The 23,524-nt window shown below is 42.7% G+C and overlaps 1 long non-coding RNA gene across 1 annotated transcript; it reads left to right on the top strand.

Moving 5' to 3' along the window:
- The first annotated feature begins 5,518 nt into the window (after positions 1-5,518).
- On the top strand, positions 5,519-23,458 carry LOC311421180. The gene is made up of 2 exons (XR_014684729.1): positions 5,519-5,781; positions 21,853-23,458. It is a non-coding gene; the product is annotated as an uncharacterized lncRNA (long non-coding RNA).
- Positions 23,459-23,524: the final 66 nt, after the last annotated feature.

Here is a 23,524-nt window from a genome sequence, read left to right as displayed (position 1 = left end):
ATCTTGCCTGTAAGCAGAGTCATGATTTCCTCTCCTCTCCCTCCCCCAAATTCTGGGTTGATGACTCTTGCTTCTCAGATAGGTAAGTCTATTCAAAATATAAGCATCAATGTAATCTATCAGAGGAAAGGAAAACACACACATAGCTATGTAGCTCAAAGGGCTTGCTCAAGGTAAGCAAAAATTAAATCAAACGACACACACCTCAAAGCTGGCATTTTCAGAAAGCTGGGGCCAGACTTTCCAAGTTCACACTTAGTGTCCTTTTAGGAACTGTTCAGTCATCAGAATATTTCATATAACCTGACAGGAAATTATATTTACGATGCTTTTAGTTCCATTTGGGACATTTTTTAATACTGCCTCTGGGATGTAAATTATTTAAAAATAATCAATTTGGTTCTTTACACGATGGGATGAATGTTTAACCAAAAAGCTTTAAAGCTTTCCTGTTGATGGCAGTCTTAAATTCTGTGGGAGATCTATGTATTTTTTTCTTAATTGAACACCTAAGGGAAAAAAAAAAAAAAAAAGTGCTTGGCCTCATAACATTTTTAGTAGAAATAAATGTTTTATTTATTTAGGCCTGTTGACTTTTGAAATACAACCACTAATAGCATCTGTTTAAATATTGTCCTCCAGAATGGATAAAACGTTTTATCACTAGGCATTAAATTCACTAACGGAGCATTTTATATACCTCTCTGCCCCTTGTACTATCTTTCTGGCAGCTCCAACAGCATATTCCCAAGCAATGGGTACAGGCAGACTGCCTGAGGAAAAGGCGTTCGTGGTGCAGCCACGTGGGTCCAGCGGTGAGGCCCCCGTCCCTGGAGCCGGAGAGGCAGGCTGAGGGGCACGTTCATGCTTGGGAATGCCTGTGTTACCAGAGACAGGACAAGGCTCAGCAGAGGAGCCCTGGAATCCACCTGCCTCACCCCATCCAGGGACAGGAGTTGCCCATGGCTTGCACCGAGCTGCTGGGTGACACCTTGGCACTTGCTGCTTGCAGAGCAGGGCATCTGGGACACAGGGGGAAGAGGTTCCTGACTCTGCTCTAGCCGGCTGGGCACGCCTGTCCTCTGATGCGTCCTTGAACTTGTGCTTTTGACTGTGCCGCGAGGAAGGATTTTGTGCTAGCTCTGTGGTGTGTTTCTCACCCATAACTGACTGACCTGCACATCAGTGGGCAGCCCTGCGTGTAACCTTCCACTCACGCACACTGATCTGCTTCTTCCTTAGCTGGTATTTTGGTTGCATATCGTTCTTTTGTCCTGCTATTGTTAAAGAAATAATGGTAGCATTGTCTAATACTTTAGTTTGTGGCAGATACGTAGCACATGTAAACATCAAAAGCTTAAATGTAATTGAAAAGTCTACAAACGAAAGATGTCTGTATAGAAACCATTTTGCTCTCTGAGCATTTCTAACCTCAAACTAATCCTCACTCAGGAAGTGGGTATGGGATTCAGCTGCAAAACTAACTGCTCCTGGAACAAGGACTTTTCTAATTGCACAAGAGACATTCTTTTAAATCTGAAATACATCTGGCATGACTAAGAGTGTGAGAACTTGCTAAATATTCATGAAGCTGTGTTTTCTTTTGTGCCAGTTACGCATGAAGAGTATGGGATGTTTCCCCACTACCAATTATTGGCTGTCTGATCCCTGTCAGTGCAAATCTGAGGGCAGAAAGACACATTTCATGTCAAGGTACTATGCCTGATGTTAACCTTAAAATCAATATGTGAGAAGTCAGTGGTTGCAGGTGAGTGTCACTACAGATGCAGTACAGACACTGGGATTCCTCATCATAATTAGCATTGATTCTCATTTCATTTGGGGGCTGTGTTGTCTGTGAACTCATTAAATTGTGACCTGCATGTAAGACTTGCATTTATGCTCTGCAAAAGTCAGCGTATTTGCTATGTGTTATTATACTCCTGAGGCTGGAGTTGTTTAACGTGCGTGATGAGAAAACTGTTTAGAAATATTTCAAGTAAGAACTATAAAAACAGGTTCCAAGGGTACTTTTTTACAGCCAGAATCTGTTCTCTTGCCTAAATATGACATACTAAAAAGGCAGCACTCTGTTTATGAATCCAGTATGGAATCTCAGTGCCCGCACCCATTGTTCCTTATGAATGGGCTGGGTGGCAACAGCATCGGTAGAACCTACTTGGAGGTTCATTTGGCTCAGTTATTGTTTTCTTCAGGAGAACTTGTCTCTTCTGTGATGCTTTCTCTTGCAAATAATGCCAGAAAACCTAGATCCAGCACACAAGCTTCAATACATCCAGTGGAGCTCTGCAGAATCTTGGAGGAACCCTGACTGAATGCACCCAGTGAGTGCTTGTCCTTGGTGAAGGCTGTCCTCAGACTGTACGCTCCTGTAACCGTGTATTTGGGAAGAAGCACTGCTTGCACACAGCTCAGTGTAAATAGGTGTCTTTGTTGGGAAGGAGTGAAAGTAAAGGTAGTTTTTATCAAATAATGGAGGTAAATAAGCTCATTTCTAAGACAAGAATCAATCTATAAGCCACCCAACATTTAGAAGCTCTTCTACACTGTAGAAGAGCAAGTGAAATATGTTTATTTTTAGAACACACTGACTGGAAAGATATCTTCCAGCATATACTGCAAGTAAATGCACAAACAGAAAACATGTCTGAATGTGTCTAGAGATAGAATAGCACATATTGGCACTGCAACAAGAAATTTGTGGTCTGAGTATTTTCGATGGTACAGTGGACAGTGATAGCCCTGTGAGTAGCTATAGTAACACATAAAAACTTCCTTTGTAGACAAAAACACTTCTGCATTATTGCTGCAGCCAACCCAATAATTAAAAGAAGGGATCACAATAGAGGAGCTGTGAGAATTTGATAGAGTTTTCAGCTCTGAGTGAGGCTTGCTTCCACTTTTGAAATGGGAAGAATTTGTGCAGTGGTTTGTAGGACCAGTTCTGTGCAAAAGATGAAAATGTTGAAAGGGAAAGCATCTACCCTCTGCCTGTCGTGTGGTAGGGTCAGGTCACTTTACCTAACGGGTATTGGCTTAAAAGACCATGAGTTACAACTATGAGGAAAATAAGTGGGGAGATTCGGAGGGGATGTTTCCACTGGCATCTCCTGCAGTCCCTGAGGCAGCAGTTTAGTGCAAAACCAGGTGAGCAACTCAGGACATTTTATTCCCTGTGCTGAAAGGACACAGGGAATAATAATAATAATAATAATAATAATAATAATAATAATAATAATAATAATAATAATAATAGAATTAAAAGGGAGAAAAAGACAGAAAGCACAACAGGATTGTCTGAGAGCAGCAAGGTGGTGATTAGGCACTTGAAAAGTCTCCCCCTGAAAATAAGTATGATGTGAAAGTATAAATGACTTATGCAGAACAATTTCCTAATCCAAAATAAAAAGAAGCCCTTATTAAGAAGTGAATCTTGTTGTCCTTACACGTGGTAAGCCCCTGGGATATGACTGCCCTGTGTCTTCATTACCCTCCTGAACATCTTTATGTATATGCTTAACTTTCAGAATAGATGCAGTTCCACTGGGACCATAACTGCACTGTGCTGTATTAATCTACCCCATCCTCCTGTATCCTCTTTCCCCTCTCTTCATTATTAACCCTCGGTATTATGTTATTCTAGGGTGATTTTTTATTTTGTTTTTTTTCTGTAGAAGTCCTCCAATTTGTTTCAGTTGATGAATCAAGGACTCAGGCTTCCTTTTAAGCACTAATTGGGAATATGCTTTGTCCTTAAAATTAAAAATGCATTGTACATCCTTGTGCTGCTGACTGGGCTAAAGATATTTACATGACTTGTGGTTATATTCCTTTATGTAGCTGCAGCACCAGTTTTGACCCAGTTGTCAGGGAGAGAGGGTAACAGCTACTACACAAGCCAGTGCAATTTTAAATTAACCAAATGAGGGTCAGTTTTCATTACAATTATGGAGCCAGTTCCCTTGCTGGTGCCAACAAGCATCTCTCCATTCAGTGCCTGGGGTGGATCTATTCTGGTTCATGATAGCCACTTATCCCTGTTCTTTGTGCAGACTTCTTGCAGTGGCCTGGTGCTTTCCTGCAGGATGCTTTCACTCTGCCAAATAAATGGTTTATGTAGAAGCAAAAGTAATAACGTTACCAAAAACTACTTACATGAAAACTGGACTGTTTCAGTCTTGAGTTCTAATACTTGATCACTGCTGCTTTTTTGACTTCACAAAAGGTGTAAGAGAGGAAAATTTTAATGCACCTGCATAAGAAAAGTCACTCCACCTTGAGGGTGCCCTTTCCCTTCTCCTCCCTGACACACGTTAGGGTGGCCCTGGCAAAGAAGCCTTTTGCCCTGCTTGCAGGAGCAGCTCAGCTGATGCGTGTGGTTTCCATGCAGAGCACGGATCAGCCTGGGTTTTCCCAGAGCTTGGCCTCAGCTCTGGATGCATCAGGACACCTGAGGAGAAAGAGGAACCACCACAGGAGTGCAGAAATCCATTTTCATTCACCCTGGCTAGAAAATAAGCATTGCTGGTTTGGTGACACAGAATTTAATTAGCATTGTTCTTTTGTTGTTTTTGTTGTTGTTGTGTTTTGTTGCGTGTTTTTTTTTGGGGGGGGGGGTGCACAGAGGATAAAATTTAAAGCTGAACATTTTCCTCTAAACTGGAGCTCTCAGAAATACTTGAATTAATTACACCATGCTCTTCAAGATCTTCCTTTCAAACACAAGATGAGGAACGACTTTGTTTCACTGTGTGAGCTATGAGGGCTTCCCGAGTTCTGCGTCAGTGTAGTTGACAGGATGTCTGAAGAGCACTCAACAGACCCGGTGTACTATCAGCTCTCCCCATGCGGTCTGAGAGAATATTAGGCACTTTGGTTCTTTTTGTATCTCTTGGAGGCTTTTTTTTACCGTTGAAGTCAAAACAGAAATTTCACACAGTGAGGCAATTTATTGTCCCCACTCTTAGGCCAGAATTCATCAGGGGGCCAATTAAAATAGTGCAGTGCTTGTTAATAATAACTCAAAGTAACTTTTCACTTTGGTTTTGGTTTATTCAGTGGTGCATGCTGGGTCATACCCAGCACACTTCAAAGTACCAAGTGCATTGTACGGACCAGATGCAACTCAAGTTTCTGTGCTCTTTCACCATGACCTATCAAGGCAGCTGATGTGCAGTTTTACTGATTCTGAGTGGAAATGCTGAAAAGTTTAGGAGAAATTAGTACAGATTTTATATATTATGTCCCACTTAACTCCTGGGTGCTAAAGTGGAATTTCAGTTAAAATGTTCTGGTTCTTTGCAGCTTGTGAACAGCATCTCTACAGTAGTCATTACACTACATAACAAACTTGTGGCATGATTAAGTAGATAGGTCTTATAAACTAGTGAAGCTCCAGTGATTTCACTCCTACAGCTGCTGAGTTGCTGGAATTAATTACAAATTTGGTTGATGATATTCACCTGCGTATAGCCCTATTTAACACACACCCTGAAAGTTCACCTGTTACTTATGTTCACCCTGAAAGTTCACCTGTTACTGCTTATGTTACTTGTCCTCAGGAAAACTCTGATGTGTGAAGTCTTGCCAGTCTCAGCAAGCAGGGGGTTCCTTTGCTGAGAAGAGCCACTGCCTTGACGTACCTTTTAAGGCGTGTTCCTAAACACGGGCCTCTGCATATGGTGATATTTCTGTAGTAACCATGTGAGATTAGACAGGATGGAAAGGATAATGGCAGATCCGCTGTGCCCAGCCCTGCAGGTATGGCTGGGAGCTGGGTGCTCTGGAGCTGCTGTCCCTCTGCCTCCGGGGGTTTCTGGAGGCTTTGCTGTGGCGCTGGTGCCTGGGTCCCAGGTGGGCAGCTGAGGGGCATCCGCCACAGGGCTGTGCCGTGGCAGCTTGCTGTCCTCATGGGGCCTGCAGCGGAGGGTATCTGTGACCAGAAAAGCATTAACTGAGAAAATCTGCTGTGGTTTAAGGTAGGCATGTGAGTCCCAAGGGTTCTAATTCCTTCTGGATAACTTACCTGCAGTTGGTTTTCTGTCCTAAGCTCTGCTGCTGTTTTCTAGTTCCTTTGGGAATGCTGACCTCATCAGTGTCCTGCCTTTCCTCTGCATCTGTGGCAGTGAATGCTGTCCTGGTGTTCTTATGCTTCCAGCAGGCTAGGGGAACTGGGAATTTGGTGATACTGGTTTTAATAAGGCCTCCCTGGGTCGCAGGGGCCGTATTTTAACAAGAGGGCACACGGTAAGGGCTGCTCTGAGGTAACTCGCGGCTCTGCCTCGCCTGCACTGAGGTGCGTGGCACCGCCTGTGCTTGCGGGACAGATGCTGTGCGCGCCGCCTGGGCCTGTGGCTGTGGCACTGCTCAGGGCTGCTTGGGCTGGGGGGTGAGGCCCTGGGCCCAGGCTGGAGATCCTCAGGCCCCAGGGTCTGCCTGTGGTGCCCTGTGCAGCTGTCCCGTATCACTGGCTGCCTCAGATCCTAGCAGGGGAGCTGTGCCATGCAGAGGAGAGGCGTGGCCAAGTGTTTCTGGAAATGGATGCTTCCAAACCATTAGGTGGCCTTGCCGTGGGAAACCATAGTGCCTGCCTGTCCGATGCCGCTGACATCTGTGGTACCCCAAGGTGCTGACTGCTGAACCTGCCCTGCTCTAACTGCAGAGGGTGGGGGGGAACCCATGCTTTATCATCCTCTCACCCTTCCAGTGCAAAGCACAGCTCTGCTCTCTGGAACCCCTCCCCTCCCATTTTTTTTATTATCCAGGGTTATTGTTGCTTGATAAAATGAAAGCCGATAGCAAGCGGTAGAATTATAGTCTTTGGGGGGGTATGATATTTTGTTTTCTGCAGTGCCGTTGTTGTTGTTGGTTTTCTACTCAGAAGTCAGAAAAGCAAAATGTAGTGTAAAAGAGAGAGCAGGCTGGGTTCTGGCTATGGCTAGAGCATTAGTGGAGGTGTGTGGGCCTTTGGGTATCGACAGGTGCCCTTTGTACCTAGGGACCTGAAGCGTGGCGGTGAGCGCTGCTGTCCCCAGACCCTGGAGCCTCTGAACCCTTCTGGAGAGCATGGGCAGAGCTGTAGGCACCCATCTCACAGGGTTAGGGTTCCATCCATGGGACATAGGCAAGGAGAGCTGCATGGGTCTGAGCTATAGTGACGTGCTGAAAAGCACAGACAGACCCATGTGTGCACGGGGGCAGCAAGGGCCTTTACTGGTGAAGCTGGGGGTGCTGATGAGCTTGACCTGACTGAGAAGTCAGCTGTGCAGCGGGAGTTGTACCTTCACGTGTTAGGCCTGAGATTTAGATGCCTAGTTTTTGCAGATTGCAGAATTTCAGAATATCCAGAGTTAGAAGGGACCCATGAGGATCTTTGAGTCCAACTCCTTGCTTCCCATGCTTTTGTGAAGGAATAATAATATTTCTCTGTAGGAGGAATCTCTGTATTGGAGGAGTTCTTGCTACGATGGCCACTCCAGCCTAGCGTTCAGGCAATAGAATTAAGATCTGCAATAACTGGGTTCTATATCTCTGAAATTCAGTGAGAAGAAAGGCAAGCTGAGTATATGCAACACATTGAAGTGTAATAAAGCCAACTTAAATGGGTACGATATTGCAAAACAGACTGTTTAAATGCATAACATTTGTGCATCACCTGACAGTACAATCCTCTGAGAAATACAAGAATCTCAGTCAAATATGACTTGCAAAAAGCGTGAATAAATTCCTCTATCTCTTATCTGAAACCTGCAATGGCTTGAAAAGACTCTGTGCATAAAAGGTCTGTCCTCCAGAGAACCTATGAATCAGCTCTGTGTGGTCTATCAGTATTGCAGGGCTGTGTTCTGGACCTTGATGGTTGTGTGGGGTGGTGTAGGCTGAGTGTGCCTGGCTGGCACGTTGCACCATTGGGCAGGAGCAGTGTGATGGACAGGAAACCAACTGTTTCCAAATCTACAGACTGTAACACTTTGGGGTAAAATTTCAGCTTTTTATGTTCCAGAAGAAAATTTGGGAATTTGCCAACACCCCTGCCTATTAAATTTTGAACACAAACAAAATACTGTTCTTGTATGCTCAGTTATGACTATTTCATCAGCGTGAGAAAGGAAAAGCAGTAGATTAGGATTTCCTTTCTTGCTTGTCCTACGTGCCCTTAAAATTTCTGTGCAGGTCAGATAGGTGTGTGTCATGTGTATTATATATGCACACACATAGATATGCTTTATCCAGTGTGTGTTTATGTATATAATAATATATATATTTCCCTCCCCCCTGCCATTACCTGATGAAAGAGTCCTCATGGTTCATTTGTTCATGTCACACAGTGGCAAGCAGGTAAATGAAGCATAAAACAGTACTGTATAACCCGTATACTTCATAAAGCAGCCTGTGACTACAGTTTCAGTGGATTTGTGTTTGAGGTGGATGAACTGAGACTTCACAGGAAGGTAACCATGTTTTTCATGGTGATTGGACTATTATCTAAACAAGCCCTCTGGTAAGAAACGTGGAGTATCCTGAAGATTTTTATTTTCTTTGCTAAACCATATGTTGTCTAACAGTCCAGACGAGGCCCACTGTGGGAATAGTCTGCCCCGTGCGCATCAGCTTCTGCAGTTTTCTGCCTCCCAGGACTGAGAAATGCCATGACACAAAGGTAATTATAGTGGTTCCAGGCTCTCTGGTCCCATGGAAGAAGTTCACGGTGAGAGAGGAGTCAGCCAATTCCTAGACACTACATAAATTCTTATTTAATGGAATTCAGCATTTGGGATGCTGCAGGTGCTGAAAACATTGTGGGCCATGGTTCTGAGAGCTTCTGTATGTTGCTATGCTGTATGACTATCAAAAAAATACTCCCATCTTGATGTTTTTGGCTAAATATATTTCTTCTCTTCAGTGTTAATTTGTGAATACTTCGTTTTTTCTTGTAGCTCTTTTTCAGATAGTTTATATCTATCAAAATAATTTTTTTTCAGCTTTGTAGCCTGTTTTCTCATCAACACTGATTCAGACCCTTCAGAGGCCTATGCTTGAAAGGCTAGCATTCCATTTACAGTAAGCTTGTGTTTAGTTAACTCCGTAAGGACATATCATAAGCTCTACCATTATGGCACAATGATAATTTTCTTTAAAAAGTAGCTGTAAGTGTGAATTTAGTCTACTTATTTCTGATGTCCAGTGGAGCTTTAAACAGCAACTTTATCATTATTATTGCTATTGTACAGCTGCTCTCTGGAGGAGCTTAAACCTTGTCAAAAAAGGAACCAACATAATGAGCCTGACGGGGTTTTTGGAAGGAACAATTAAATTTAGGATAATGAGTTCTTTTGAATTTTCAATGTTGTTATAACAATTCACTTTGCTGCAGCCCGTTCATCTCTGGGCTCAAAACTGAAATGTGCAATTGGGAATTGGGCTGTACAGGTATGTCCTTTTCCAGGGCTATTCCTCTTAAATAAAATCAACAACAAAAAAACACCATCACAAAAAAAAAAAAAGGAGACAAAAAAAAGCAGCAGCACCCCCAAGTTTTCTCTCTGTGTACAGTTTTCTCAGTCTAAAGGCTGTATCACTGTTAGTCATCCTTCCCAAATTCAGTGCTTGTGATTTGCAAACTTCTAGCTCCAGGTGAAGAGAGGGTGTAGTTATCTGTCTTGTTTCTTTCCCAAAGCTGTAGAGAAGGTCCCAGACCAGTTGTCAATTACATAGATTGTACTGCGCTTGATATATGGGGACTGAATGAGTAGAAGTAAATCAAATTTCATTGAATAGGCTTTTTTTTTTTTTTTCTGGTTCTTTAGAAATACATAGTGGGAATTGAAATGTGACTAGCTGCAGTGTCAGAAGGATAGTCTTACTTTCTTCAATTTTTATTTTGCTCTGATGCATTCTGGGGTTTCTCACACTCCACTGCAGCTGCTGGAGTTTGCAGATTTGCAGGGAGAAGCTCTGATATCACAGTACTTACAGAACAAATTATCATCCAAGTCTTGTTGCTTTTGCTATGCTAGCTGTATTCTGAAGATTACAGCCTCAGTAAGCTGAGCAGGAGTCTTCTACTGCTGCAGCCCAAAATCATTGGTTAGAGGGATTTTGTTCTAGCGGTCAACAGATACTAAAAGATGTACTAACTTATTTTTTAAATACTGAAGAGCTGAAATTTGTGCTGTTGCTGGCTGGTACTATTAAAAAAAAAAAAAAAAAAAAAAAACTGTCCAACACATGAAAAAATACTTGAATTTGAGGTGCTCATGTTACGCTCTGAGCTCTGCTGCATGCTTTAGAAAAGCTGCTTAAGCCTTACTCCCTTGCTGCTCTTCTCTAAGTCACCACAGTAAAAGGTTACACCCTCCTGTGTGTATGTGTGGCAGTTGCTGTTTGCTGCCAGGGCCCCTGCTGAAGGCGGCGGGTGAACAGCTGCCTCTGCCTTGGGTGTTCTGGGTAGTGCAGCAGCAGCATTGGGGCTCAAAGACACCGCTATCTCCTCCAGACATGCTGCGGGTCCTACCTGCCTGCTTGACAATCTCCTCAGACGTTCAGGTTTCTGTATCTCCTTAGCAGCCTCTGAGCGTGGCATTTTGTCTATTCTTACAGTGGTTTGACTAAATTCAGACAACAACATACAAATTAGCTTTGCAAGTGCATATCTGTGAATTTTTGAAACTCAGTGGAGATTTTTAGAGACAGGAAAGCAATGGCTGTATATTGCAGTGAGAAATGGGTGTGAGTGAATATTTGCACGTGTACATGCAACATGGCAATGCCAGGGTAGGAGTAGTGCCTGGGGAAATGGTTCGCTTCCGCTGGTAGCAATGTGTTATTTTATTGTCAGGGCTCTAAGCAGAGTTCAGAGCATAGAAGTGCTGATTAAAAAGGCATCTTTTACTGGTAAAGCCTCTGGTCTTGTTTATCTACTCCTCTCGGTCTCTCTCTTCTGATGAGAACTGTATCTATTTGTGTTTGGTACTGAGGACAGTAATTCCCTTATCTTGGGTGTTGAACAATGTGATATAATTAATAAAAGTAATGACAGTTTCTTCACTGAATACCAATTGATGCTCAGCCTTCTAAGGGAGCAGAGATTGGGAATGGAAAGCAGATGGGATGATACCATATAAAGAAATGATTTCTTTGATGTAAAAGGCATTAAGAAAGTGTTTCATCCATGGCAGGATGAAAAGCGAAGCAAGTTTCATAGAAACTAAAAATGTTTAAACCTGTCAGTGGTTCATTCTTTAATGGAGACATGAGGGAGCACAGTTTAACACACACACACCCCAGTGCCCATGGCCTTAAATGTCATTGCTTCATTCATGAGTTAACTGTATTCTGGGGATGCAGTCACTGTAGCAGGATTTTTTTTCCATCTGAAAAGATGCACTGGTGACAGAAAGGAGAAAGCGCAAACTGTCTCAAACTTATTACAATGAAATGGAAGAAGCAGCCCCAAATGATGTTGTTACTCTGTTTTAATCAGCCCACCCTGCTGCTCCTGCCCACGCAGAACATCCGTTGCTAAACCCATCTGTGAAACGTGGCTTTTGAGTTGCATTGGCTGAGAATGAGCAGTATATACCTAATAGCTGCTTCATCTGTTGTGGTGGTGAGATTTTTTTTTTTTTTTTTTTTAACGGTGTGATGAAGTTCCACAGTGAAATCTGAAATGCCCCATTTATTAGCTCAGTATTAGGAAAAATAAGGATGCAATTAGGATTTGGAAAAATTAGGTTAAATACTCATTTCCTCATCCAAAGATGTTAAGGCTCCTCCTGTTTCCCATTAAGCCCCGAACTGGAAGGCAGACTGGACGACAGTCCTGTAATTGGTGCAAATGACATAGGGCATGCTTGGAAGCACCTTAAGATCCTGACTTCAGCTAATATGATTGATAAAGATCTGCAGGAGAGTTGCATATTCTCAGGCTTTTACTGCAGGCTGAATTGCCTTTGTCTTCGCTTCTCCTTGTTCAGTTTTGCTTCTCCATGCAGTTTAAATCCTACCAACTTTTTGATAAAGCAGATGATCTGCCAGTCCTGCCCTCATGGTTTTGATTATTTTCCACCCCTATTTCTCAGGTTCTAACGTATGCCTCAGAACTGTTCCTGTTTGTTCTCTGATGCCTTGTCATGTGAAAAGAGCTGGACACCTTGGTGGGAGATAGCATACTGCTGAGGGATATCGGTAGTCTAACATGTACCCTTCTCCCTACACGGGGCTGGTTAAACTGAGGTGTTTCTGCATGTTTGCATTCACTTTCCTGAAGACCCTGATTTTTGGAGATGCCATAACCTCTCTGGGCAGTGAATTCCATCACTTGGCTCTCAGTCTTTGAACCTGCTTGAAATTGCATGTGCCTGGGATAAACAAATGTACAGAGGATAATTTCTTAAGCTGGTGCCACTAATGGTAGCCTGGTCACTTCCAAGCACTGAGATGAAATGGAATAACCCCCCAGTTCACCCATAGCTGCATTCCTTCCCACCTGTAGAATGGGGAAGTGGTTTTTAGGGTGGAGTCAGGTGCTACTGGTTTGCAGTAGGTAGCAGCCTTTGTTAATCTATCTGTACCTTTGTTAATCTGTCTATACAGTTTGCTTTGAAATACTGATGCATTGACATGGCTAAGTCTCACTGATGAAATTAATTTAAATGGCCCCCAGAAAAGTGGCCTTTGCACAAGGTGAAGCTTTTGTGCTGTTGTCCTAGATAGCATTCTTACAAAAACATTTTTTTCTTGAAAAAATGAATTAAAAATATACTTACATCATGTGTGTCCCTGCCAAATGGAGCATGATGTTGTTTAAATGGTCTTTGTAAAGCTTTCTTGAGATAAAAACCATTAGTATATAAAAACGGTTTCTAAACAGAGGCAGTGTTTGTTGGAAAAGATCTTCATTGGTGGTAGATTAGGAGTAATTAGGTGCAATGTAATTTAATGACTCAAAACAACAAACAAGCTTTGGCATAGCTGTTTAGGAACACACAGTTCTCCTGGGGAAACCTAATTTGAAATGAGTGGCAAAACGTGCATCGTTTTCAGGGGAGCTGCCACTCCTTCATGACAGAGACAGGAGGAGCATCAAGTGCAGAGCACAGCACTGCGTGGGCTGCTGCAGGGAAAGGTGACTCCATCCCAGACAGACCCAACACAAGCTCCCAGGCAGGACTGGTGCTGTCCATGATGTGTAAACCCTTCAGTGCTGTGCTCACAGCTGGCTTGATGCTTTCATGTGCCCTCTGTGTCCTTGCTTTGCTTCTGTCCATGTGGTTCACAGCCTGTAAGGTCAGTGGGGCAGCAGCCTTCAGTTTGTTCTGGTTTCATGTATAGTTTTTGGTCTTAGTAGTTAGCCTGAGTTCTTGGCATCATTAAAATTAATATATTTTCTCTGTGCACCTCCTGATCCTTTATATACTGCTAAATGTGAATGGTGGAGTTTCTGCACCACAGTGGAAAAACACAAAAACTGTGTCTCATTTGCACGTTGATTATTTATACTGAAACTGAATCTCTACTGCACGTGTCTTACTTAACTAAGTCCTGGAGGTCAGTTGGTCCTGTGGTGATTTTTAGTACCTTTTAGAGACATACAAAGATCAGAAGTTAATTTTCATGCATCTTCTATAGCTGCTCCATAATTAATTTCTCTGAGCCAGTTTGTTTTTCTGCTGCCAAGCACTTCAGTGCTTATATGTAAATTATCGACATCTAAAGTCTTCTTTCTTTAGAAAAGAATACAGGGCAATCATCAGATAAAAGTCATTACATATTCAGAGCTATTCTGCTCCACTGATAATAAAACCTTCTTAGGGGAAGGTGACCTTTTTACAATAGACTTATTAATGTCAGGACTTCAGAATTGTCTTTTTTCATTACAAGTCTTACCAAAAACATTAAAAAGAATGAAGTTTATGATCTTAAAGATGTGTCAAAGCACAACCATTAAAGAAATTTTCACAGAAAGTTACTTATATAACCTGTTTTTTGCATTTTATGTGGCAAGTATTCTGAGTCAGTCTTTGTTTGAAGAGAGCTCTATGTTCATGACTCCTTTCCATTTCTGACCTTATTCTTGACAGTTCCTGACAAGGTTTGTGACACCCATGTTTGTAGCCTTGGAAGTCTCCCTCGGCTCTGCAGTGTAAGGGAGTTGACCTCCAGATCAGGTGCACTCCTCCCAACAGCTACACTCCTGTGAGGAGTAAGCATCAGGGGACAGTTTTCAGATGAGGATATGCAGAATTCTTCTGCCAAGAGAAAAATTGTATATTCCACTGTGTCATTTAAAACTAGGTAAATAAGAAGGTGCTACTGCCAGCTGTAAACATGGGAGAGTTGGGTAACTTCTACTTGTTTAGTACCCATCACCAGCTGCTGTCCGTGGGCGCAGATACAGGGAGGGGGAGATGCATCGTTCCAACAGAGACTTAACTACAAACCTTTCCTGCACAGCTGGCAGCGTAAGCCTGTTGGCCTAAGCTGAAGTTCTGCAAACCAGCAAAATTGTATTTTCGTTGTGCTGGGAGCTTGTGTCTCCTCAGTTAGCCTCAATGAAACCAAGAGGGCTCCAAGAGAAACGCATTTAGTGACAATGAAATGCTGATGCAAAAAGTGTTTGACTTCTTTCTTTTCTTTCTTTCTTTCTTAAATGAACTAGTTCAGGAATGGGTTGTGAAAGTGGAGAAGAAAATTTGAAACATTTTAACTGAAATGTGACAGGGTTTAGCAAAGGAAGAAAAAGAAGTAGGAAAAGAAAATTGGGCCTTAATTTCCTAAATGCTTTCAACATTCAAAAACTTGAAAGGCGAGCTGATTTATCCAGTGGGTTACAGCAATGAGTGCAAGTGACAACTTGATAGGGCTCTGTCATCAAATACTCCTGTGCACAGGAGGAGAGCATCAACTCATTCAAATGTAATAACGTTTTTGTGCCATTCTGAATTTGTGCACTCAGCTGAGGGTGGGTGCATTGAAACACTAGCCTAGAATTTGTCTGCTCTTTCTGATCTCCATTGTGCCCTGGCATATCCAGTGATGCTCTCCTGAGCTGCTCTGACAGTAGGAATTGAGCCCCATATGCCAACACCTCGGTATCTTTCCAAAATCAATATTTTAAAGAAAGTGAAATTATTCCTTCTACTAGAACCATGATTCACACAGTCATAGCATCAATATTAATACAATAATCGAACTTTAATTTCAGTGGCTAAGTAACCTGTCATCCCGAGAGAGCAAACTGGGCTTGAACCAAAACACTTGAAAACTGGGGGAGGGAAAACCTCATGAAGAAGGAAAGGGGGGAGATCTTCCACCGGTACCATTTCTTGCAGAACCGTCATCCTCTCACCTGTTCTAAACGCTGAGTTCTTCCTTCTGAAGTTTTTCTTGTCTTTTAGCCATGTCTCTACAGAACCATGAGCCACATTCTCTCCTTGCTACATGCCAGCCATGGCAGTGCTGGCATGGAGGACTTGTAGCCAAGGTTTCCACCAAAGCTTCTTTCTTGGTTTTGTGGCTATTTAGATGTCCTACTGCTTGGCGTTGTGAAGGTAATCATTGTTAAGAAAAATAAGTATAACCCATGAAGTTCATTCTTCTGTGTCTGTAAGGTTTTTCTGCTTGAGATGTGAGCCGATAAGAATGTGAATCTTGAAAGGTCAAACACTTCTCAGTCCAGGCAGCTTTCCTTTCAGAAGCGTTTAACTCTCAGTTCCCCTCTGCTGTGCTACCGGCTCTGCTTGGAGCCCTGGGGGGAGTGGGCAGGGGCGCTGCCTGCGGTGTGGCGTGGTGCCCTGGGGGCTGCGGGGGGAACGCTCCCCAAGGGGTGTCTTGTCCTGGAGGGCCAAGGTGAAAGAAATGGGTCACTGTCCAGAAGAAGCTGAATTCAACTGTCAAATTTCAGTTGACATAGAGAATCAAGAAAAAACAGTTAAATCAGGTGTGTGTGTGTTTTTTGTTTTTGTTTTTCCCTGTATGTTTTTTGGAAGACTTTTTACCAGAATAAATACACTGAATCAAATTTTCATCAGAGAAATCCCACAGAGCCCCACTTCCCCCATTTGAAGGTTATCTAATGGAATTCAGTGTGGCCAGTGTAGAAAGATGTGCAGAGAGATGGGATTAACAGAAGAGAGGAAAACGGTTTATTTCAATAGCTTTTAAAACAAAGGACTAAGTGCATTTAAAAGAGGAAAGGCCATGCAAAATATTTCCTTTATACTTTTTTTAATTAAGCATTATCTTGAGAAACCAAATAAGTCTGTTTATCTAGGAAATAAGATTCCGTTTTAGCAGAGGTTGGGAAAGGGTATTGGAGCCAGCTGGTGCAGAAGGGAAAAAGAAAAGAGGTCATTCATTATATTTTTTTCTCATGGTTGCCAGCAAAGCAGAGGAAGGAACATGTCCTCTGGGATTTCCCAGCTGGCAAGAACATCTTTGCAGGCTGACTTCCAAACACACCAGCAAATGGAAAAGAAAATATAAATTCACTAGAGAACTGCAACTTTGTGGATTGTATCAGTGTATTTGCTAGCGTTCTGTTTGTTTGTTTGTTTTTAATCTTGCATGATTATGTGAAGTAGAAAAAACAAGATCATCTCTTGGAAGCTAGGAACATACTTGAGTTGCTTTAGTGTTATGTTTTTTTTGGGGGGGAGGAGGCTTGTCAGTGTTTCTGTACCTTTTCTGTTTCTGTCTTGCTGTGCTTTCCTCTTCCTAAAATTCAGTTCTACCTTTTGGCCTCATGTGATCCCTGTGCAGAGCAGGAGAAGCCTGGTGAGTCTGTTGCAGTCAACAGGATGTTTCTCCATTTCCAGACATCAGGTACCTCATTTTCCGCTGACTGTAATTTCCTTCTTGTCTCTCTAATTAGCTCACCTAATGCATTGGCTGCAAACGGCGACCAAGTCTGCTCTTTCTTCTCTTTATGCATTGATACATTATCTGCTCTGACTACTAATTCATGCAGACCCAACTGTCCTGCTCCATTGTCTTTATTCTCACTTGCTCATTTATCCACCTGGGGTTTGGTGCTGCAGAGTAGGAAGCCTTCTGACAACAGAGCAATCTTCATGTGCTTGCTAGTAAATGCACATGTTCAGCTGGACCCAGTACAAGGACATCTCTGGGTGAAAAGTTACCTAAGGGCATGAATAGTCTCTGTGGCCTTTATTTGTACAAAGGACAGTTCAGGCAATTCTCCAGCATTCCTCTGAGTCCTCTGATGCTCCTGCAGAATTACTTTTAAATGATCATCATTTAGTCATTTCTTGGGAACCTTGACCCAGCTTGAATGCAGAGATCAGCACGTTCTCTGCAATTTTCACTCAGATTTATTGCTGCTAAAACAAATAAAATCATGTTGAACTCTTCTCTATCACATGCCATCGTGTTGTTGATTAACTTTATGGGCAGGTATCAATTTCAGGAGGACTGTTTTGTGCTGATCATCAACAGATCTCACACGACTGTTTTTTTTTTCCTAGTGTTTTTAAACCTGTTCATACCATAGTCACAGCATGGGCATTAGCTGGGGTGCTCAGTGTTGTCTGCAGGTCAGAAAGAAGGTCCCACAGCATGTGGAAACCAGCCATCAAGTGTGAATCCAGGGGGCTTGCCTCATTTCATATCCATCCTCAGGTTGTTGAGGATGTTCTCCCTTTGAGCAACCAGCAATAGGTTTGCTTCATTATCTCACTAGCTCCCAAGTTGCTTCCTTGTTCTGATCTGATTTGATGTTTCCAGGCTGAGATGTGAGCTCAACAACAGCAGCTCCTATTTTCTAGATCTAATTTATATTTTTTCCTTAAAGATGCAATGTATATTTTAGCACAGCAGAGGTGAGGGTATGAGTAGGTGCCTCAAGCCCCCTCCCACCCTAAGGAGGTTAGTTATGGTGGCACCTGATCTTAGCAGAGTGCAAATCCTAATCCTGTTTGTAATTTCTGGTCCAAAGAAGTGAGGATAGCTTGCAGAAGTATATTTGTTTTGTATTTTAATTTCTTTTTAACATCTTAAAATTCTGAAATTGAAATTGCAGCAGGAGGCAGGGGGTCTAAATCCACTTACTCTGGGCAGTGTCCTTTTATTTCTTTTGTTTCACTTCATTTGGATGGTTTCTTTTCAAGGCATAGTCTGGGAGCACTGGAGTCAATGAATGTTTTGCTGTTGACTTCAGCTGCAGAGAAATGATACCCTCGAGGCAAACTTTAGTTACTCAGGGCTGGAATACAGAGCAGGGCTACTATAGCATGCGCATCCTGCTTGGTAGCTGAGGAAGGAATTATCTCATGGCAGCTGGAGGGTTTTAAAGGGACTGTGTACTAAATGCGGTTGTTTAGGCAGGGGGACAGATCATTCTTCCTGTCAGAAGAGGAGCACCTCAGCTAAAATAGGTGGTGATGAAATGGGTGGTGCCTGCTTCAGTGCTGAGGCCGCTGCTGAAGCAGACACCACCCCCCCAGCAGCACCAGACATATCGCATCCTTGGTCGCAGAAGAGCCTGCTGTTACCTGAACTGGAAAGCTCCCTGTCCTGCTGGGCGAGAAGTTCAACTCGCTGAGCTTAATGTGATTGTTGCTAATCCTCTGATCGCTGTGTTTGTCCCACAGTGATAGATGATGATGAAGTGGGCTGGAGAGCTCGCCCTGTGGTACCGGAGCCGCCTCAAGCTGCAGTGCAGGAAGCCAGCAGCGGGCATGCGGTGTGTGGGGCTCTGGGAATGCGCAGGACCACTTCCCTGGGGGAGTGATACGCTGCAGTCTGCTGGCAAATCCTACTCTTAAAAAGACTCATCTAAGGATCATGTTAAACCCTGGGAGTTGTGAGAAAGGCCAGGGTGTCTGGCTGTCCCACGCCTCCCAGCTTTCTCTGCCCCACGGCTCCTTGGGGAGGGGTGCTCACTGCAGGACATGCTGGGTGCTCCCATTCTCCGTGCTCCGCACTGGGGGCTGCTGCTGGCAGTGGAGGCTCAGGGCCATTCTGCAGCTTTTATGGTGAGTGCAAGGGGACAGTTGAAGCTAAAACTGCACTGGTGTTTGAATTCCTCAACTACATCTGCTGCCATGGATGAAACCAGCCATCCGTATCTCCCAGATTCCCAAGAAGTGTGGGAAGGCTTAGCTTCAGCAGCAGAGCCTCTCCTTGCAGAGGGGAAACTCCTCATTAACTGCCTGCAGGTAGATGTCAGTTTACGTCCCAAAGCTTGGAGCTGTATGAACTGTATGAAGTCGGGTCCTTCAGTGTTTTGACTGGACCTTAACACAAGCACTTTTCCTTTTTTTTTTTTTTTTTTTTTTTTTTTTAATTAAAGGACCTTGATTAAAGCCATCACACCAGACAGTAAGCCAGGGCTTTGCAGCTGTAGGGAGATGTCTTTGCCTTCTGAATATGCAAAGACTGAAGTTGAGGGCAAAATATCCATGGTAAATTGCTTTGATCATTGCCTCCGTTATTTGGTCTTAATCCTACCTTGATACCTTGGGGTAGACAATAAAATTGTCCCACTGCAAATAAATATTGCTTCCCCCCTCCCTCCTCCTGATTTGAAGAGAGTTTTAGTTCTCACTGATGTGATTTCTTGGAGGTAAATTTCTCTCTCTGCTTTTCTGAAGTACGTATTTTTCATGCTTCCATTTTTTCTGCAGCTATTTTTTTTTCTCCTTTGAAGGGAAGTAGAAATCAGCCCTATAACTAATCTGCTTGATTTTTATCTGAGGCAGCTGTGCTGGGACAGAACCCATCATTCAGATCTGTTACCTTTTACACAACAGAGATAAATTAATTACAGGGCTTTCCCCTGATGTCCAGGCTCTTGCCTGCAAATGTTCACATAAAAGATGAATGACAATGAGATTCTCATTACAGCCTTTCAAATTAGCCTTTTCACTTCTCTTACAGCAAGCCTACTTCATGGTTAGCCATCTCACTTAGGTCCAACCACTTTTTTTTTCTCTTTGAATTCAAATCAAATCTTTCCTGTCAAACTACTTACCTTGGTGCAATCTATTGTTTTGCACTGCCCGTTAGTTACTCATTTTTTTCTGAGAAAATTGGCACACTGGGTGGCCAGAAAAAAATGTTATTCAGCAACAGCTGCTTCTTCATTCTCTTTAATGCAACACGTTGCAAACTTAAGACTGCTTTCAGAAGTGGAGACAAAAGTCTTGTTTTTTAAAAAGCAGAGACTGACCAGAAGGCATGCCTCTGTGGCCACTCTGAGCTGAGCCACACCACCAACTTCGTTCAGTGTCTCAGCAGAGAAAGCTGTCAAGGTGAGGTGGTGGTGATGGCACTGGTGTCCCCAGGGTCACCCAGCTCCGGCGGTGCTCCCGAGACTGGCAGTGCAGGTGCCGTGGAGATGCCAGCCCTGGTCCGTGTCCTGGAGCTCCACGTCTGCTGCTGGCAGCTTGGGGTAGGACTGAGCGGTGGGCTCCCAGCGTTGCCGAGATGATGAAAGGATTCTGGAATCCTGCTCATTTCTAATACAGTCTCTCTCTCACCTCACAAGCTGCATTCAGGAACCAACTTTCACAAGCTTCAGTTGCCAAAGCCTGTTATGCTTCATACACTTGTTTCTGTATGGATGTTTTTATTATGCTGTTTGTTTGTTTGAGGTAGCAAAAGCTGAGAATAACAGAAACATTTGATTTGGCTAGAGAGGGTGTTGTAATACAAAAGCTCGAAGGGAAGTGAAACTATCCTTTGCTAAAGCAAAGTGCAGTAGCGAGTTGCTAACCTCCCTTCAGGTCCTGACGGAGCAGAGGAGGTGAGTCTTCAACATGGTCCTAATCCCAGCATGGCTGTAAGCGGAAAGAGCAATTTCTGTCTCTTCAAGGCTCTTGGGGCTGCGATTTAATCAGGTGGATGTAGAATAAAGCACTGGGATTTGAGGGTAGGAAGACCTTATGTGCTTACTGTGTACAAGCATGGGGAAGGAGTGAGCATAGTTGCCTGGGGACCCAAGGAACACACATGCAGGCGTAAGGAAAAAGTGCATGAAGGAAACAGTTATTTTACATACCCTCTCTGCAGTACCCCGCGTTAACAATCAGGCAGCGGACCTGGAAGTGCTCAGTTCTTTCATACAAACCACACATTTACACGAAATATGTTGAAGCATAATACAGTTCAGTTAAAATTAGAATATAGATGGGTTGGTCAACAATAGGAACAGTCTCTTCTGCTCTGATATCAAGGAGCTTTTACCTACTGCCTGTCTGTGCCTTGGAAACGTGCTAGTAAATGGCACCCTTATAACAGGAAACTTAAACATTTTGTTTTATGAAAATATTTAAACACGTGAGCTCCAGATCTAAAGACAAGTGCCATTTTAAGTCACATCACATTGGTACTTAATCTGTGTTTAAGCTGAACTGTATTCCAGGCTACATTTAAGCACATTTCCCAAAATCAGGGCTAATACCTGGTATGGTCAATTTAAATCAATGATGTTCTTTTCATCAGTATTACTAGTCCCTGGATTGTCCACAACTGTAGAGGTGAATTAACTGTTATTACATCCAGATATTACAGCCCGTCAGGCTGTGAAGTAGGATAATAACCATTATATCACATTGCTTTAAGTCCTAAGAGAAGCTAAGGGAAAAAAGCATTACTAAATATTCATTATATTTGGGAAAGCTCAAGTGAAAAAGTGCATTGCAATATTAAGAATGAACATTCAGATTGAAGAAGGAACCTTATCTTTATTGATTCCATCATTGCAGTTGACTGGAGAGAAAGAACTAATGTCTGAAAGGTTATTTTCAGCGCATGATTGCTCTGAGACTGTTACAAAAAAACAGTCATTAATAATAATTTCTCACACAGTCTGCCAGGATGGTTGTGTCCCCTTGCCTGTCCAGCTGGATGTGCAGAAAGTCAGAAGTCAGGACAATTCCAGAAGGACAGAGACAACAGTGGAAAGAGACTTGCAGCATGACAGAAAGGCGCACCAGAGCACTGCTGCTGCTTTTGCAACACCAGAAACTAGCGATCATACCCAGGACATAGCAAACATTGCATCCCACCTGCTGGGTGAAGCTTCCTGGAACTGTGCTAAGTGCATCCAAGTTGTTCTGGCATCACTTGCAAGGCAAACTGACACGTGGCTGACAGGAGCGATTGAATGTTGCTTTGCATGAAATGAAATGTCAATACTATTATTTTTTTTGGAGCAGCAGCCAAAATGCTTGTGATTTTCAAGGGCTTTCATCAAAGTTAACATCTTTCTATCGATGGTAGTGGTGTGGAAAGGAATTTCAGTTGCTTACTTTTCAGTCTTAATTACATAAAATAGTTACAATTTTATTTACAGTAAGAGCGCTTTCAAAAGCAGCTTTTGACATCTATCAAAATTGGAAGTTTTTACTGAAATAGAAATTACATACGAAAAATTGCTTTCTTCAAAAAGCATATGGAATATTTAAAATGTTTCGAAATTATAATTTACATCTGTTTTTAAATTATTCCTGAATATGTCAAAATCAAATGTGAAATGGTATCATAAATGGATGGAAAGAATTATTACCTGTGGGGGGTATCTGCTCCCCCCTCCTGTTTTTTTAGGCTGGTGGTGTTCTGCTATATAGTCATCTTCAGTCTGCATTTGGAAATGCTGAGGTGTTGAGAAGCTGAGAGCTGGGGCTAATACAAAGAAGGGAAACAGAATCCCTTGAAGTTCAGCTGTTCAGCTCCGGAATGTATTTCCCCTTCCCACCCAAAGACAAAAGTGAAATTGGTGAAAATTCATGTAGTATAGCACATTTGTCTTGTCTGTGTTTGGAGCTCTACTGTTCTTGTTTATTTGAAAGCCTTGGAGAATTGAGATTTAATGGCACCAATGTTAATTAGAAGTCAGTTTTGGTAATCACTCAAGAAGTGCTTGTATTCCCATCCAGACGTGGAGTGAAAGCAGCACCATGTCACTTCGACAGCCAGTTTCAACAAGGTAATAACTGTTCTCATGCGGAATATTCAGAACAATTCCCAAGAGTACAATGTAAGAAAAAAAAAGTTGTAATTTGCTCTTGGGTTTTACACAAATTGGAAAATGAGCTGAATTTCAGAAACACCTTATTTTATGTGAATTCTTTACTGAATAACAAGAACAAAACATTTATCTCAGTTTTAGAGGTATCAGAGAAGTAAAAACCTCTGTCTTCAATGATAGTTTTTCCTATGTAATGAGTGATAAACATAATTAGTGTGGCTAGGAAAGGGCCATCTTGCCCACAGCCTGTGTGCTGAGCAGGCAGTTAGCACCTCTACCCTGGACGAGGAGTTCTCCAAGCACGTCACTGGCTGAAAGATGTTTTTCCTCTGGGTCCTTAAACTGGAATATTTTCTGAAACCTATTACGTGGTTAATGTCTGCAAAGCTTCTGATTTCATTGTTTGATATAATTTTATTCAATAAAGCTGCCTCATTGCATAAAGGTCTTGGTATTTAATATTTAATAGCATAAATCCCACGTGAGTCCTAGGCAAAGGATGAAAATTAC

The sequence above is a fragment of the Aythya ferina genome (genome assembly GCF_964211825.1).
Source record: "Aythya ferina genome assembly, chromosome: 19".
Taxonomy (NCBI): domain Eukaryota; kingdom Metazoa; phylum Chordata; class Aves; order Anseriformes; family Anatidae; genus Aythya; species Aythya ferina.
The sequence above is the reverse complement of the archived record's forward strand: the minus strand, read 5'-3'. Positions and strand labels throughout refer to the sequence as shown.